Source organism: Pholcus phalangioides, unplaced genomic scaffold (genome assembly GCF_987345545.1).
Source record: "Pholcus phalangioides strain wild (caught in Gottingen) unplaced genomic scaffold, Ppha-v1.0 ptg000007l_1, whole genome shotgun sequence".
NCBI classification, from domain to species: Eukaryota; Metazoa; Arthropoda; class Arachnida; order Araneae; family Pholcidae; genus Pholcus; species Pholcus phalangioides.
The window spans coordinates 17383623-17403150 of record NW_028301600.1 but is presented as its reverse complement, the minus strand read 5'-3'; the positions used below and the strand labels follow the sequence as shown (position 1 = coordinate 17403150).

The following is a 19528-nucleotide window of genomic DNA, read 5'->3' as shown; positions in this document are numbered from 1 at the left end:
ATGTTTGAAAAACATGCAAAAAAGGTAAGTATGGAAGATATGTAAAACATTTTATGCATAGTTGCAGCACATACTATCGATAATATGTATATCGAATTTCTGAAATAAATCAATTGTTAAATAATATTTTTAATGAAAATATCTTTACCAAAGTATAGTTCTGAGGCTTTTTGTCCAAACTTTAATAATACTTTGGGGTTCCTTCATAAAGTTTAACCCTTTATGGTTCACCATCATAAGAACGTATTAATTTTTTTTTTTTGCAAAAATGGATGTGAATTGCTGCTGTTATCATATTTTTAATTGAAACAATGCATCAACACAGCAATTTAACTAAATTAAATTGGATTTTTTTCAAATTAACTAAAATGTTTAACACTGGGCGAAATAAAATGATTGCCTTTATATTTTGCTGTTATCCATAAACTGAGAAAATCTTACTCAGCAAAGTTGAATAGTTTTTACCTTGAATTTTATTTCCGATTTCCTCAATATTAGGTAGGATTTTATAAATCTCTAAACACGTAAAATTTTGGTATCTCAAAAAATCATACCGACATGGAATCAACTCCTTCTAGTGAAAAAAAGTTTTGTACTTATACAGTTGTATTTTGTACTGAAATGGCACTAAAAAATGTACTTTCTAAAATACCAAAAAAAAAAAGAGAAAAGAAATTGGTATAATTGGTTTTCTGACCATGTATTTGCATTGTATATTTCAGGACCGTAGCGGTCCTCCGCGAGACCAAGGGGCAGACTTTTTCTTGGGGCCCTCATGAAAGTGATATGCTGAAAAAAAGAAGGGGTTTGGGAACCCTGGTTATTGCCTCGGTTTTTCCAGCCTAGTCACGGGCCTTGTATATTCAAACATACACCGGGATCATACAGGGTTATCAATGCATTTCTTTTCTTAATGTTTGAAAATATGCAAAAAATAAGTATCGAAGATATGTAAAACATCGTTTGCATAGTGTAGCACATACAATCGAAAATATGTTTACCAAATAAATTTGCAATAAATAAATGGTTAAATAATATTTTTAATTACATGTCTACTAGAGCATAACTTTATAGGCTTTTTGACCGTGCTGAAAGGTATGAGACCTCTTAAATTTTTCTAATGCTTTTGGAGTTCTTTCATAAATTTTAAAAGAGTGGTTTGTGTGAAAACTAGTTTTTCATTTATTTATATGGAACTGTAATTTTCTATAACCAGTTGCAGTCAAGCATGGCTATATTTTGATGGCAATGGAATCACCTGAAAAATCGGTGGTGAATAATTATGTCATGACCAATACAGAAATAGTCTTTTTCCCACACCCTTCCGTTTTAATATAGGAGACAGCATCCGGAATTGAGTTTTCTTTTGATGATTATAGGCTATGGCAAGCCAAGCAAGAAAGCATGACGTCCAACCAGGTCACGTGAGGGAGAAACTGACCTACTCAAAAAAAAAGCAACAGGGAAAAGCCAACGCCAAACTTAGTCTTAGTTGGTAGGTTGCCAGGGCCAGTGCGTGTTGTTGGTTGCCTCCTGCTACAAGTTGTAACCGGCACTGTTGTTCTTCGAGGATTTTTTTTTTTGCGGCACCAAGTGACAGTGACCGGCTGCAGAAGATATATTTCTTACGAAGAGAAAAAGAAGACTCAAATATATATCCGAGGACATCGATCACAAATCAGGTAAGTCTGTATGACGACAAATCCTTCATTTCATTCATCACGTTTTAAGCACGTTGCGTGTCAATGAAACAACTCTCTTGTGTTTACGTTCGAAAGGCGCGTAATACAAACGCTGGTTCTAATTCAAAATAAATCGTGTTTAGTGAGAAAACTCACCAGGATTATATATCGTAATAGAACTGACTAAATTTCGGTATATAATTATTATTTTACGAGATTCACTGTTTATCACGTTTCAAGCACGTTATTTGTCAATGAAACAACGCTTGTGTTTACATTCGATAGACGCGTAGTACACAAATGCTGGTTCCAATTCAAAATGAATCTCGTGTTTACGGAGAAAACTCACCAGGATTATATATCATAAAAGAACTGGCTAAGTTTCTGTATAATTATCATCTTACTTAAAGGTTCGAATTCGAATAATAAACACACGTTTATTTCAAGTTCCGAACGAAATGAGAGATGCAAATTGATTAGTTGCATGCAATTTTCAAATACAGGGAAGTTACTAAACATAAAGAAAGTATAATATTATATAATATATAATATTATACTTTCTTTATTGTTTTATGCAATTTTTTGATTACACATTTGTGAGGAACTTCAAATTTTCTGGATTTTCAGATTTCAGATAAGTTTTTTTCTCCACGGATAATTATTTTACAAAAAGAAACGATTTATTTACCCACTAATGTTTGGGATTTATTATCTATATTATATATATATGCTTATCTTCATTATTATATTATTTTAAAAAAATTAACATAATCAAAAATATCTATTCCAATCTTACAGAAACGTAAGGTTTTTTTTTTGTCTGTGAATCAATTCGTTTTGTTGAATTTTGTTGAGTACTTTCGTGTAGAACAAGAATTTAGAGTGACATAATATCATATTATAATCATATAATGTGATTGAATAACATTCAATCGAATTTGACATAGCCACAGTAATAAAGTTATTGGAAATATTGGAAGCGCTTAAAAATATTAGGGGGGGGGAGGCTTGAACCTAATATTTAGATAGGATATTATGGAGATGGTGGCAAATATGTATTGGGGAAGGGATGCCCTGGTCCATGGGCTGGTTACAAGTTTACGCCTATGAACATAAGCATAACATATGAACATAACGATGAAAAAATTTAATCTAACATACCGTATAATTCTAACAAATAAAATAAAACAAATATACCTAACTACTGCTTTGAAAGAGTCCTTTAACAAGTGTTTGTGTATCAAATCTGATTTAGTATATATGCACACAAGCGTAGAAATCTTTAATAACCATTCAAAATTGATATATACATAAAAATTGATAATCAATGATCAGTATATCATGAAAGTATTGATAAAATATGGTTGGATATGGTTCATAGATATGTTTGGCTGTAAAGTAACGCAAACTTCTATTCTATGGGGTTTAACTTTCAGCTAATTTCATTTGTTTCTACTCATTTCAGCTAATTTCGTTTATGATCGATAGATAAAAATATCCAGAAATTGTTGCAATTTACATGAACATAGAAAAAGAAATTGAAACAGTTCTAAAATCTTTACGTATTCGTAAAATTACAATCTGGAATTCGAAAACTCTCCTATCAAGTCGTGCAGAAAGTTAAAGATCATTTCTTTCCACAACCTTAAGATATTTTTTAGGTTATTTCAAAATTTCGTCCTCGTAGAATTTATAATAATAAGGAATTATAATAGAATTTATAATAATATTTTTAAGCTGATTTGAAGTAAAAAAAGAGTCATTTTTATGGTTTTTTGACAGTATAGATAAATCAACAAATTGTTTTCCACATAAAAGAATTTAGAAGGGAGAGAAACAAATGCTATGAAATGGTGCCCCCCATGTCTGGCTATATAATTTTCTCCAACTAGTTGCGAGGAATGTCTGTGAACTTTTAGGAATTCTCAAAATCTCTGATAAGTTTTGAGTTGTCAATTTTAAGTTTTCTTCGATTTCCAGCTTTATGATCATCGACTGCAACAGGTCAACCACTCCGATCCTGATCTATATCTTTGCTATATAATGATTTTTTTTTATTAGACGGAAATTCCCGACTGAAAATTTCACGGAAGCCATTGCACATTTCTACGGTTTTGATCAGCAATATCCTTACTTTTACGTTTTTAATTGTAACATCAAGTTCTTGAAACACCACTTCCGATCATCCCTATAAAAATATTCAAAATACATTGGAACCTCGCTATAACGCTACTCGATATAGCGATAAATCCTTCCACGATATTTTTTCAAATATTGTTTGGAGTTGCCTATAGTCTAATGTTAAACTCTTCTCGATGCAACGATATCCTTCACTACGATAAACCTCTCTATAAAGATATTTTTTGACGATATTTCGAGAAACCGCTACTAATGATATTATTTATATTGCATTTTTAAATTCCTCACCAGATTTTGTTCTTTCGAGGGTGTTTATTACATCGGTATTTAGCATTATCTATACCATCCGAAAATGTAAATGAAGTTGCCGTGAAGCTACTTTCTGAGAAGTACAGAAAAATACTGGGCGGTAAATAACTTTACAGTGGAACAACTAACTGAAGTTTATTAACTAATTATAACTTTTTGTTGCAGATAAATGATTTGTATTTCAATGATGATACCGCATCGCGAATTCAGAAGAGATTCCAACAACAACATAAATTTGATGGCAACAAATGACAATGTTACATCTCGATACAACAATATTTTTTTCTTTGTCCACAGAATATCGTTATATCGAGGTTTCATTGTACACCGATTACAATTAGAAAACCAGACTGAACAATCTAATAGACATTCAATTTTCCCATGATGCTATAAAATGTTTATTTTAATAAGATAAAAAGACATGACACACAAACAGCTGAAACGCATGCGGCCTACGAAAAACGACTAGAACTTTCTGAACGACCTTTTACAAAAGTCAACTTTTTACGACGTTATAGAATATAAGACGTAAATGAAACTGATAAATGAGAAGGAAAAAAAAAAAACAAAGTGCGTGGTATGTAGTAAAATGCATGTGAAAAAAATAGAGGAAACCTGAATTGCGTAAAACTCACTAGAGTGTGGTAAAAGTAGTGATTGTGAACTTGTCCTTGTCGAGCTTATGACAAAGAACAGCCTATGGGGGTGCCATAAAAAACACTAACCAAAGAATCAAGTTGTTCCTTTTTCGTTTCTAACGAATGTGAGCACATGCTTGTTAAATAAGAAATACATAACAACAAAAAAAATTAGTGTATATGCCCTTATTAAAATGAAATCACCGTATAGCCTCATCCATAAACTAGATGCAATTATTATGTATTTTTTCTCGCTTCAATGACGAAATCCACTCTTCAAAGTGGACGATGCAAAAAAGACTCTTATAATCCCCTTTTCACTCTAATGATTTCACGTGAGACAAATGTACAAAAAAGAAAACCTTCGTAGTTTTTTGGCTTTCTTAAGTGAAGAATCATCTCGTAGCGGTCAACACTCTTGTTATAATTTGGATTTTAAGAAGCGCCAATAACTCCCAAAAAAAACTGGGTATTTCCAAGGTTAGGGCTTCCCCCGTTTCAAGACTGCTGTTTCTAACAAGTTTGATGCCCTAAGCCCTTTAATGGACGTCATCAGTATTAGTCAACATGTGTGTGATTCACAATAAGGATTGTGGGAAAAAAAAGATATTGAAAAAAAGGATGTTGCGTAATGTGGTTGAGGAAGAGAAATTACTAATATAATCATACGTGATCGGAAATTCTCATTTGAAAATTAATGAGAGGAAGAGAATCTCATTTGAATAATTATAATTTTTTGCAAATGAGAATTTCAAGATTTTTTTTTTTTTTTTTTTTGTAATTACGTATATTATAAGAAAACATCTCATAGCAGTGACTCTATTTAAATTATATACGAAGTGCGGGTTATGGAATACTGTTTTTATTTATTTATTTGTTTATTTTGTTATTTCAATTCAACCCTCTCAGTGACATTGACAAAATATCCCGCCTCTTTAAAAGATTCTTATTTTAGCATTGACAAGCCCAGAAATTTTGTAACGTTGATTTCTCAATAAAAAAAATCTTTTCCGTATACTCCTTCCTCTGCCTTTGCTTAAAATCAGCAGAAAGCCTACTTCACACACAAATCAATATCTCCAGCTCGCCGCGACACCCCTGACAAAAGTTAACGACGCCCAGGGGTGTACGCAGGATCGATCTTTGGTGAGGGCACAAAATTTTTCTTCAAGAAAAATTTTGAGTTACCACCCTTTAAAAAGTATTTAAATCAACAGAAATTTACTAATATACAGCATAATAAAAAGTATTTTCTCTCGATCGATATTTTCATTTTTTTTTTCACCGAAATATTAATTTTTTTTCCAATTTTTGGACAGCTTGGGAGGGGGCACCCTCCCTTGAGTACGCCTCTGGCGACGCCCACTTTGAGAAACACTGTTATGGGGAATTTAGTTATTTCTGCAATGGTGAAAAGGATAAAAAGATGATAGAAACCTGAAACTTGCATTTTTATAAAATTTGGATTCATATCATTTCATAGACAAATGTATGGTATTAAAAAATAAATATCATGTCTGAGGAAAAAAAATTATTTTAGAAAAATGATATTATGAGTGTGATATGAAATAGTAGGGTAACATGGAAGGGGAATGGATTCAAGATGAAGAAAACAAACTAAAACTGATGATTACAAGCCCAGACGTCTCCATCTACCAAAAACTTTATATCTTGAAGAGATATGCATCATCTTCATATGGTACAGTAGATGATACTACAAAGTCCAACTCAGATGATACTTATAGTATTCCATATTACCCGATACACAATTTTTGAAAGAATAGCGTCCTATCTAACCGGAAAGAATCACTAGCTAAAAAATAAGCACAGCATAATAAGACAAAAACACTTGTGACGTACATTTTGGGCTTAGTTTTAAATTATTAGGCACTCCGGTATTCCATATTACCCGACTATTGCATATATAATCCTCGCACTTCCTATACTTATTTTAGAACCTTTGAGGGGAACCAGTCGTCAGCGAAACAGCAATAAAACGTGGCAATAAGTATTTCAGACCACAGAAAATTCACGATGAAAACGTTTAAACTAAGGGATGCTCAACCTTTAGGAGAGCGCGGGCTACTTCATTGGTTTGAAAACGTATCGCGGGTCACTTGAGTGATTTATAAATGTGTCGTGGGCCACTCAAGTCCCGTGAAAGTTTGCCGTGGGCCGCTTGAGTGATCTCAAACTGTGCCACGGGTAACTTAAGTGATGAGGAATTAATAAAAAACTGCCAACTAAAGTGCTCGGGAACCGTGCCACATATGTCAGTGATCAGTAAATATGTCGCGGGTCACTTAAGTGATCTAAAAATATGTCTCAAGTCACTTGAGTGATGTCAAACGGTACCACGGGCCGCTTAAGTGATGTCAAACGGTACCACGGGCCGCTTAAGTGTTCTGTATCTGTGTCGCGGGTCACTTAATGACCTGTAAATATGTCGTGGATCACTTAAGTGATGTGGAACTGCACCGCTAGTCACTTGAGCGATCTGTGAATGTGTTGCGGGTCATTAAAGATCTGTAAATGTGCCACTTGGCTCATTTTTTCAAAATTAGTTTTGAAGTCACGGGCCACATCTGATGATTCCGAAAGACACGTTTGGCCCACGGACTACGGGTTGGGCATATATAGTTTAAACATTTCCAGATTCCATGGCTTAAAAATTTCTCACATTCTGTTGTAATACAATACTGTCTCATTATCATCTATCATTTTGTCACCAATCATTCTTCGAAGCACCGTATTTGGCCATATTTGTCATTTTGAATCAATTGTTTTGGAAAAAAATTAATCAAGTTTGGTGTCGTTTCGCCTACTGGTTTCCTCTCCAGAAGGTTCTGAATAAGGATATTTCAATTAGAACTATCCGGTATAAGGGCACCGACATGAAGTAAATATTGAAGTGGGCTGAAAGTTGATGGTCGTCTCGTATATACGGGACTCATGCGCGTACGCAGGAGAGGGAGGGTGCGTTACATTGTTTTCTCAGAAATTATTGGGGGGGGGGGCACTCAAATGGCCTCAGCCCCTAGGTTCCGGCGCCTATATGATACGGTATATCATTAAGACAGACTCTAACAATTCAAAAGTGAGATATTTTCTACTTAAAAATAATGCCGAAACGAAATGCAAATACCATATCAGCACATTGTAATGACCTTGTTACTATTAGAAAGGCGATATATTTCCGTATCGCCATTGAACAAATTACTTGTTTACACGTATATTTTTTTCTTTTCTTTTTTTAAGTGTTCGAATATAGCTAGTTATATCCCGTATCATTGGAAAATAATTTCGTCAGTTACGAAATTCATTCAACGCTCCCTGTAATCAATCCAACAAGCTGACCAGAACAACCACTTAGTGGTCAGTCAACCAACCCACTCGAGACACCAGTCAGTGCGTAGACAAGCGTATTGATTATTGTCTACTTATGCGAAATTAGCCCATTTTCAGTCCCACTGGTCATTTTGTGCGAGCGTAATCAATATTTTCCCCTTTAATGAACACTTTCGATTTTTTTTAAACATGATATGCACGCATATATACGCAGTCTCTCTTGGTTACGTGAAATTTTATTGCACTATGCGGACTAAAATGTGCAGAAAGTCCATCATTTTCGTATATACTAAAGCTGTTTAAAAAAAAACAGGTGGGAAACCTGTGAAAACGCATCAATCTCTCATAATTATGAAGAGAATGCCGGCATTTCCGCCGTCATTGCTACATAGCACTATAGTAGTCGAAACGGTTTGAATATCTGTGTTGTTTGGTCATGAAGCATGTTCATCGATAAAGCACAGTTGCGGCATTGTTTGTTTTTATTGACGTTGGAATTCAGAGAAAAATGCTAGAGAAGCATACGATTCAATGTCAGGAATGTGGTAATATGGTTATCGGTGACCGAATGTGTCAGGAGTTGCTTGCTAGGTTCAAATACGAAGACCAGAGGAATTCGCAGACAACGATCTGTAAATGATTTTTTCAAGAACGTGCTCCACGATTATCAAAACGTTTTACAAGTGTATCAAATAATAGCGGTAGGGCATCTATATTCCAGAAAGTTCCAGAAGAGTTTTGAATTGGTTCCGTTCACTCTAACGGAAGGTACAGGATGTTTCAGGTAGAGCTCCCTAAATTCAAAATGGCATTACTTGAAAACAGTGATTGGTAGAAAGATGAAATAGTGGTTCGTTTAATGGACGGGCCTGGAATTTCAGATACGCTGGTTTGTTAAATTAGTTACAGTACTGGCTAATAGACAATGTCACAGTCCTTCAGTATGCGATATTGTCTTTCGCAAACATGGTCAAATCGCATTGTGATTTGAGTTCAAGATGGTCGCCTAGCCTAGCAGGGACATGACAAAAGTGAAGAGTGGAGCTTAAAGCCACTTTCCCGCAACGCCTCTAACTACAATGGATGAGTTTGAGGAATCTTGTTGTAAAAAATGAGTTTCAAATGTCCCCCACAGAAAAAAGTTGTGAATTAAAACGACTGTGGTGTATTCGTTAGTTAAAGTGGTAATTAATTTTGCAAACCGCCGTATTTAAAATTCCAGGCCTACCCATCAAACGTACCTTGTTTAATCGTTCCATCTATCATAGTTTCCTAGTTATGTCATTTCGAGTACTTTCTGAAACACCTCGTACAATGCATGTACTGGTACCACGTAATGTATGTACTCATGTAATTCGCTGCTGCAGAAGTTTGAAACGGAGTATTCCTTGGGGAAGATGGTTAACGGGATGAGTAATGAATGATATATTGCAGGGGTTCTCAACCGGTGCTCCGTATGCACGTCCCAGGGGCTCCGCGGTGACTCGAGGAAAATGATATAAATCAATAAATTTGATAGATAAATAAATAAAAGAGGCCTACAAGGTTCTGCCATAAAAATTATGCACAAAAAAGGGGCTCCTCGAGTCAAAAAGGGCTCCGCCATAGAAATTATAAACTGGATAGGGCTCCGCGAGTCAAAAAGGTTGAGAACCGCTGATATATTGTGTCAGTGGAACGATCTTTCGATTTAGTTCAGAAACTAACATCCACCGCAAGATATTCACGAGGTTGTCCAGGTGGGATAGAATATTCAGGAGATTATCCACAAGTAAAAGATGGTGTTTGGTGGGTTGAACATGAATGCTGCATTTTTCGGATCATCAAAACCAGGTGAAACAATAACCGAATATTTATATAGCAATGAAACAGAACACGGAAGTCTACAGAACACAGACAAAGGACGCCACTGGCACGTTCTCTTACAAAACGATGCAAAACCTCTATGTCTTGCAACATCAAACGGTTGAAGGAGATTTTAGGCACCCGGGGGGAACTTACCTACAAGATATTTTAGAATTGCATTTGTTATACTGTTTCACTCTATGCGACATCGGCACCAGAACCTGGGGCTACGGCCACGTTAGCACTTCCAACCAAATAATTAATACGTATTAGCAACAGAGCCCCCCCCCCCCAAAAAAATTCATGAATATATGATCCATCGCATTATAATATATACTAGTTTATTCTGAAAAATCCTCTTTTTCATTGAAACTGCGGATCTTAGCAATCTTTGGGAAACTTTTCGCAGATTTTTTTTTGGAAATTTTATTTTTTTTGCAAACCTTAGGTTTGCATGCATCCCCTTGAAAATTTCTTATACATTTCTTTGCTCGATGAAGATTTAATTGCAGTGTCATATTATAAATTGATATAAAATTACAACACAGAGCTCTCTATAAAAAAGTCGATCATTAAAGTTTTTTATTTCGTATAAAATATGTCTATTATTCAGTATTTCGTGACGTGCCTTACACTATCATGCAACTCTCCTCTTCTTACACGTAAATTACGATCAAAAAGTAAGCGATTTTCCGTGACTTTCGGCCATTTGGTCTTGCTCTTAACCATTATGCAAACATTATTCCAAGTAAACTCATTCTTTTTTTATAAATATCATATCAACCCATTCCCATTGGACTTAAACTCTTCGTTCGTATCATCCCCTCCGTGTTGTTAACATACATTAGCAAAAACATAATATGAAACCTACACGTTTTTTAATAAAACGAAAAACTTATACGAAATGAATAGTAAAAAAAAACGTAAATAATACAATATTTCAAGTGTATCTTGAGTGCAGCAAAAAAGTGATATCCACGATCGTTTCATTCTAGATATCGATTGTCGATATATCGGTTATTCATAAAGTCTATTTTTGAGATGATGATATTCTTAGACACATAAATCCTAAGAGAATATATTAGAAAATTATTTCAGGGCCATCGAACTTGAGAAGAGCTAAAAATTCTGCGTTACGATGGCAACTGTCCAGGAAGAATAGGAAACGCTCACAAATGACCACTTAAACAAATGAAAGATGAATGACCCTTGTTTTTTTCTATGTATCTTGTTAAGTAATGTTAAGTAATTCGAATAACCATGCATTTCATGTTTAACGGAACATCCCAATATTTTTCGGCCATCTCGTTATTTTAATGAAAAACATGTCCCGTTTTGTGCCGTATTTTCAACGAAGCCAGCTTGAACTGTTCATTACCTTCAGTGGTATCTTGGATATATAAGGGGTGATTTTATAATCCCCCCCTTGCCGAATTTTACTACCGAACCGTTGATCTCAGAGGCATACTTCTAATTAGATAAAGTATACAAATAAAGTGTAGAATTCAGACACGTCATTTATTTTTCAAGGGGTTGTATAGTTATTAAAATAAAATAAAAAATAATTTTTTTATACGGACACCCTGTCCTCAAAAACCCGATTAGAAAGTTGTTGCCCTGTCAATTCTGAGCCTAATAAAAAAATGTCATGTTTCTATACGTTTCATGTTCAGCAATATTTGCTGAAGTATTTAAATTTTGAAAATGGGAAAAAAAGTTCGGGAGAAAAACAGCATAAACGAGGAAAAGAAGCGTTGTCCGTTAGTTTATGCTGGTTTTTCCCTGCTTTTCTCCGATTTTTGTACTCAAATATCACAGCGAATATTACACTTGGAAACGTGGAATTATTTTTGTTGGCCTCAGGAGAGACTAGGCAACTACTTTCTAACTGGGGTTTTTGAGAACAGGGTGTCCGTATGAAAAGTTAATTTTTATATTTTAATAACTATACAATCCCTTGCAACATGGATGACGGATCAGAGTTCTACACGTTATTCGGATACTTTTTCCAGTTGAAAGTATGCTTGTAAGATCAACGGTTTGTCAGTAAAATGCGGCAAAGGGAATTATATAATCATCTTGTAGATAATTTTTACATAACTTGTACTGTGACTTGCTGTAGTTTTAATTTAAAGAAAATTCCGATATATACTATATTCTCACACTAGTTAGATTTCCTTGATGAAAGTTATCAACTTTTGACAGTTTCAGCAACGATCGGCAATTATTTTGACGACTATTGTCCTGTACTTTTACGTATTGACCATCTCAATGTCTCGAAAAAATAAATTGTGTTTATTCTATGCAAAAAAATGTTTGATTAATATCTCAAGCCTAAATTTCCTCTAACTGAATATTAGTTGAGAGGGAGATGACGGCTTTTTCTCATCCCGATATCAAGGAAACAGATATTTTCTGGTTATTATACTGAGGTGAACTCGGAAAAAAGAGCCATATTGCCTCCGCCGGGACTCGAACCCACGCCCTCTTGCATACCGGGAAAGCTTGCTACTATCTACACCACTGGACACACGCCCCTGCCTTCCAATGGTGTAGATCATTGTTTTCCAAACTTTTCATTCCATTGCTCCCCTTCTTTAGGAATTTTTTTTTCTCATCGCCCCCAACTCAAGTGAACCCATAGGGTCCTATGTTAAATCCGTAGCTTCTATCGCCTCCCGTACCATTCCATCGCCCACTTTGGGAAACACTGGTGTAGATGGTAGCATACTCGCCCGCTATGCGAGAGCGCCTGCGTTCGAGTCCCGGCGGAGACAAGATGACTTGTCACAGAGTTCATCTCTGCATAATATGCAGAAAATATCCATTTCCTAAATATTGGTTGTTCGTAATTTTATGTTATGATGTTATATTAATAATAATGATAAATATAACGGAGGTTTATACTAGAAATCACCTGAGATTGTCGCATCCATATCGATCGTTATGTTTTGCTAGAAATTGTGTTTGCTGCCTCAATTTTTCTCGTTAACCCAAATGAACGATACAGAAAAATAATAATAATAATAACAGTTCACGAAAACATAACCTATCTGTGTTTTTTTGTTCTAATACCCACCCGTATTTTTGTAGGACACGTACCGGGAGAGGAAAACATCTTACTTGTAATATGCATCTGTTACCATAGTAATACTAACAAACAGTAGATTAGATGCATTACGGAATACATACCTTAAATATGATGAACTACATTGGATAAGATTATAATTACGTACTGGAAAAACATCAGTGATGATTGAGACTTCTTCTTTGTTTAAATTTTATTTTGATTCCTGAATATGAGTCGCATTTGTATTAACCTTCTTTCCGGCATTGCCGAGATATCTCGCTTTCTTAGCAGTCTTTTATTTTAGCAATGACGAGCACAGATATTTTGTAAAGCTGATTTCTCACTGAAATAAATTTTTCCTACTTGCTTACTTTGCACATGCTGGAAATCGGAAGAAAGAATTACGTCATTAAAAAGGATATGACATTTTACAGGGGGTTTAGCGATTCTTGCTATGTCGTTTGAAAGCGGTCTCATACATTTTAAATACGATGCTTTAGAGCTATGCTTCTGGTAGAAAATATTTAATCATTGATTTATTTCAAAATTTTTACACATATTTTTGAGTGTATATGTTGTGTTGTGTTAACACATGTTTTGCATATCTTTAATACTTATTTTTTTGCAAATTTCCGAACATAAAGAAAAAAAGTTCATCCTTAACACCTTGCGGAGAAAAATTGGGGAAAAAATAGCATTAAATGTGGGTAAAACGGTTTTCCCGCATTTAATGGCGTTTTTTCCCCCAATTTTCCTCCATTTTTCGAATTCGAATATCTCAGTGAATATTGCACTCAGAAACGTAGAATTTTTTTAGTTGGCATCAGGAGATAAAGGGCAACAGCTTTCTAATTCGGTTTTTCAGCACACAGGGGCTGTATAAAAAGTTAATTTCTTTATTTTTTTATGTATACGACTCCCTCAAACAAATTTTGAGATTACAAGTAACTGCACGTCATTTGAAAACTTTTTGCAATTGAAAGTATGTTTCGAAAGTCAACATTTACAGAGATATCCGCTGTGCAAAGAATTTGGGACAGCCTGTATAAGAACAATACTTTTTTTACTAGAAAGAGTTGATTCCCTCTCGGTGTCATTTTGTGGGAGCTGCTTCGCCCTTAATTGACGATTTTCGCTAATAAATAATCCACTCTAATTAATGAAATTGCTATGTTGATGTATTGTTTCAATTAAAAATATGCTAACAGCACCAATTTACATCCGTTTTTGCAAAAAAAAAAAAACTTAATACGTTTCTATGGGGTTGAATACGTTAGGGCAGCGGTTCTCAACCTTTTTGACTCGCGGAGCCTTTTAAGTACAAAAATTCTATGGCGGAGTCCCATAAGCCAATTTTTTAATTATTAATCGAAGTTACTGATTTATTTTTACTATTAATTTTACTTTTTTTTTTAATTTTACTGGGTTTTTTTTATTTCCTCGAGCGGCCGCGGAGACCCTGGAGAGTGCACAAGGAGCCCCAAGGGCTCCGCGGAGCACCGGTTGAGAACCGCTGCGTTAGGGGATTAAAGGTGTTAAGAAGTTTTCTAATAGAGTAAAACTCCTCTTAACGGACACCCCTCAGAGGCGGTCACCCCTCTTTTACGGCCAAATAATAATTTACCCTCGTATAATAAACGTATGCATTTTAAACCCCTGATTAATGATCAACCCTCTTTGACGGACAATTTTTTTTTTGTCCCGCCGGTGACCGCAAAAGAGAGGTTTTACTTGTATATGTAATTTTTTTTTTTTTTTAAAATCCATAACCGTGAGAATTTCTCGAACAGTATAAGTAAGACGTCGGTGCTATTTGGAGTCCGTGTATAGATCAGAGTTACGATTTATCCACGATGCTGAAGCTGAACTCGCACGCACGGCGCCCTACTTTATTCGGTGGCACGTTTTTAGAATTGCCTCTTTTAGGCGTGGTCACATCACAACCGGCTTTTTTTCTCAGAGCCAAAATGCCATTTGATTCACGGATGATTGCTGGATGGTTTTCTCCCTCTCGATAGTCATTAAATTTTGCAATCGAAAAATACCTTACAGCATACGCGATATAGGCCTAGTCAAAAAATAAAATAAAAATAGTGATAACAATAACGTGATCGATGGTTAGTAGTTATCTTGTTGATATTATCTCTTCCTATTTTTTTTTTTTTTCTTATGTATGCTAATTCTCAAAACATCAGCAAAAACCTTGATATCAAGGACAGATTCGTGCCGGTAAAGTATGTGTTACCGGTAATAAAAATAGAACGCGCAAGAAAATATTGAAATATGATGTAAATTTAAGGTTTTAGGACGAATCAGATAATTTGGATGGAAAATAACTTGAAATAAAGATGAAAATTCATCTATCCATCATTTTTTTTTCCTGCCTACCTTTGGGGTACTTTTCTTTTTTAAAAAGGGTCATCTTTTTGGGTAAAACGCGTGTAGTTTTGGTTTCAACATGGTATAAAACTTAAAAAAATAATTGTTATTTCGTGAATATTTTTGGCAAAAAAAAATTACACTGCCAATTATTATATGCCAAATTACTTGCAAACCGTTGATCATATAGGCATACTTCCAATTAGAAAAAGTATCCAAATAACTTGTAGGCCCAAGATAAGCCATTCAGGTTGCAAGGGGTTGTATATGTATATTTATTAAAATAAGAAAAAAATCAACTTCTTATATGAACACCCTGTATTCAAAAAACCAATCAGAAAGTTGTTGCCCTGTCTCTCCTGAGGGCAAAATAAAATTAGTTTCTAAACGCAATATTAGAGATATTTGAATTTTAAAAACGGAAAAAAGTTTGGAAAGTTGCAAAAACTAACGGACAATACTTCTTTCCTTCGTTTATGCTGTTTTTTCCCCCAACTTCTCTTTTATTTTTTTAATTCAAATACCTCAGCAAATATTGCCCTTATAAACGTGAAACTTTTTTATTAGGCTCAGAATTGACAAGGCAACAACTTTTTAATTGAGTTTTCGAGCACAGTATGTCCGAATAAAAAGTTTTTTTTTTTTTTATTTTAATAATCATACAACTCGTTGCAACATAAAACTTATCTGAGGTCCACACGTTATTTGGATGCTTTTCTAATTGGAGGTGTGCCTCTCAAGGATTAAATTTTCGCCAGTAATTTGCTGTTTGTGCTGTTAGCTATGCACCCTGTTTATGTAAAATTAGCGTGTGTCTTCTCAGTACTTCTGCTGTACAAACATTGTACAATAAAAACTACTGTTCCTATTGGCATGTTCTTCACACAGATTATAGCTATGACGTTGTTCTGCGTAATGAAAGTTTTAGTATAATATGGAAACTTCTTTAAATATGATTGTATGCGTGAAAAATACACATTTTTCGTTAAAACTACTTGATAATCCTAATTCAAAATCATGTAAATCAAAAAGTTTCAAATATATGGCTTAGTTTTTAGTTCATTTCACAGCCAGAGCTGTTTAAAATACAGTGGGAAAGCTTTATAGAGATATTTTGAAAAATCCTTGAGAAATCAAGTTTTTTTCGTGGAGTAAAAAAAAAAAAAAAAAAACACAAATCTTCAGAAAACGCATTGAAAGATTTCATCATCAAAACTAAGATCATTAAAATTCGTTTTACATAATTAACAATAACTTCGCTTCTAATTATCGTAGAGATAAAAACGAAATAGTTTTGGATTCTAGAATTTTAAAAAAAAACTCGAAAATTTTGACAAAATTCGTCCCTTGAAGGTAGGCAGTCGCCTCAATAAAAAATCCTTACGTAACCTATAAAACAAGTCTCGAATGATAACTATTGTGTGGTATTTCCGTTATAAAATGGTTTTAAATCTGTCATGAGCCATCAAGGAAATGATCATTCAGTTCGAGCGTAAGAAGTCCTTGTTTTGTGGCTTTGGATCCATGGAAAAACATTAAGGAAACATAATGCCGCGTCTTGTTCAATGGCATTCTTTTGAGGAAAAAAAACCATTGAGGACAAACGGTGGTTAAGCTTTGAGAAAACGTAAAAAATAAAAAATTCGTACAATTTTTACAGCGTATCATTGAGAAAGATGCTTCTAATCTATACGGGGCGGAAAACGCTGTAAACGTTGTTCCTTATGAATCCCCAGACGGATATCCTTGACGTACAAGATATAGAAATTTGGCTCTTTAAATATCATTTCCAACGGAAAAACAAACTCACATTTTTATTATTATTTACTTCTTTTTTATCTTTCACCTTTTAATAATTATTGAATAGTACAAACCAATGTTCTTCAACCGCTGGTCCATGGACCGATGCCGGTCCGTAAGAACTTCTAGCTGGTCCGTGAAACATTTCAACCAATGCCATATAGCCGCTATATAATTTTTAGAATTAATTAAATCATGTACCGCCGTCGTTTTCTTTGTATTGGGTTTTGTTTCTGTCTTTGCCATCAATGAATGAATGAGTTCATAAATAATTTACGGGACACGACCAAACGTAAACACACACACACACAGAAATGGGTTTTATATATATTCTATATATTCCGTATCAAATATTCCGGAAAAATACTTTGCGGACCGACAAAAAAAAAATAAAATCAATAAATAAGAGTAATAATTTGCAACCGGCAAAAATGAATATAATTCCCAGACCTGCTGATGGCAAAGACAGAATGAATGAATGAATGAGTTCATTCATTCTGTCTTTCATTCTGCCATCAGCAGGTCTGGGAATTATATTCATTTTTGCCGGTTGCAAATTATTACTCTTATTTATTGATTTTATTTTTTTTTTGTCGGTCCGCAAAGTATTTTTCCGGAATATTTGATACGGAATATATAGAATATATATAAAACCCATTTCTGTGTGTGTGTGTGTTTACGTTTGGTCGTGTCCCGTAAATTATTTCTCCTATATATTCATTTTTCTCGAATCATTTTTCTGAACCATTTATTTATTGAGAATTTACCATTTTTCACACCAGTCCACAAATTATTTCTTCTATATTTATTTATTTTTCGTCCAGTACCCAAATTATTTTTCCATTTATTCTTAAATTATTTCTCAAATTTATTCATTTTTACTGGTCCACAAAAATTATTTCTCCCATTTATTTATTGAAATATTTTTACCATTTTTCACCGGTCCACAAATTATTTCTTTTACTTATTTATTTTGCGTCCAGTCCCCAAATTATTTCGTCCGTTTATTTCTTAAAATATCTCTCTCATATATTCATTTTTATGGTCCGCAAATCATTTATTTATTCATAAAAAATATTTCTCCTATTTGTTTATTTTTAGCCGGTCCGCGTATTATTTCTCTCCCATTTATTTATTAAAATATTTTTCCGATTTATTTATTTTTGTCCGGTCAGCACACAAATTATTTTTCCTATTTATTTTATTTTATTTATTTATTTTTTATTTTATTTATTTTATTTTTTTTTGCTGGTCCGCAGATTATTTCTACTATTCCGCCATAATAGTTCAACTACTTTTAGCGGTCCGTAGTTGTTACGTAGTTGTAAAAGGGTTCGAGAACTACAATCAAACTCAGTTATAACGACATCGAAGTTTCCGAGACATTTTGTCGTTAAAACCGAAGTAGACGTTTTCACGGTCATTTTCTTGACGAAAATATATAATCAGATGAAATCAAATACCATGCATGAAGTTATCATTTCATTATGATTCGGTAGACTATACATAATCGAGTGTATTTGAAATTGGAATCATGATATATTACATTGCCAATTCTCGCCGAAAATGTTGCCAATAGTTGCCAAATTACTCATATTGCTTATGAATAAATAACCCTTGGTGGGAAATACTATGCTACAGAGAAAGTCTGCAGCGATTTGAAATGGATTTCACAAAAAAAAAAATTGAGCATAGTAAATGTGTGGGATCAATGCAATTATATAACATAATTCAGAAATTATGCAAAATACCTCCGTCTTGATTCTAGAAGAGATTATGAAGTAAACAGTAAACTTCGTTGAAAAAACGGGACATTGTACAAAAAAAAAGTCGGAAGGGAAAAATTACTGGGAAATACCTTGATGTCCCGTTTACGGGTCATGTGAATAAACAAGTCGGAGTGTCAAAGATAAATAAAATAATAATAGAGAAATTTTTTTTTCAATGTTGGATATCAATAGAAATAAACGGACAGACATTGCCTCAGTGACATGAACTCTGCTGCAATTTCTTGGGAAAACGCCATGATAACGGAATCAAAAGTGACGAAAAATTTGTCGTTATATCCGAGTTCGTTGAGTTTTCACCGACGTTACAACCGAAGTAGACAAAGAGTAGTTAAAGAACCCGTTACAAGCAACGGGTTCTTTAACATTATTCGGTATGAAAATCAGCACGACACGCTAGTTATTGACGTTATAGCCGAGGTGTCGTTATAACCTCGACAGTACTTGGTATCATCTGAACGATCTTCGAACTGAGCAATTTTCGTATATGTACAGTATTTTATTCGCCATTCTTGGTTCAAAATGTTTTTA

General features: G+C 34.2%; 1 protein-coding gene across 1 annotated transcript in view; it reads left to right on the top strand.

The window, feature by feature from the left end:
- Positions 1 to 1484: 1484 nt before the first annotated feature.
- Positions 1485 to 19528, top strand: part of LOC149085003 (ferric reductase 1-like) — a 58484-nt gene continuing 40440 nt past the window's right edge. Inside the window, exon 1 of the mRNA XM_089232754.1 lies at positions 1485 to 1682. The gene's annotated coding sequence lies outside the window, so the exon portion shown is untranslated. The remainder of the gene's footprint in view (positions 1683 to 19528) is intronic.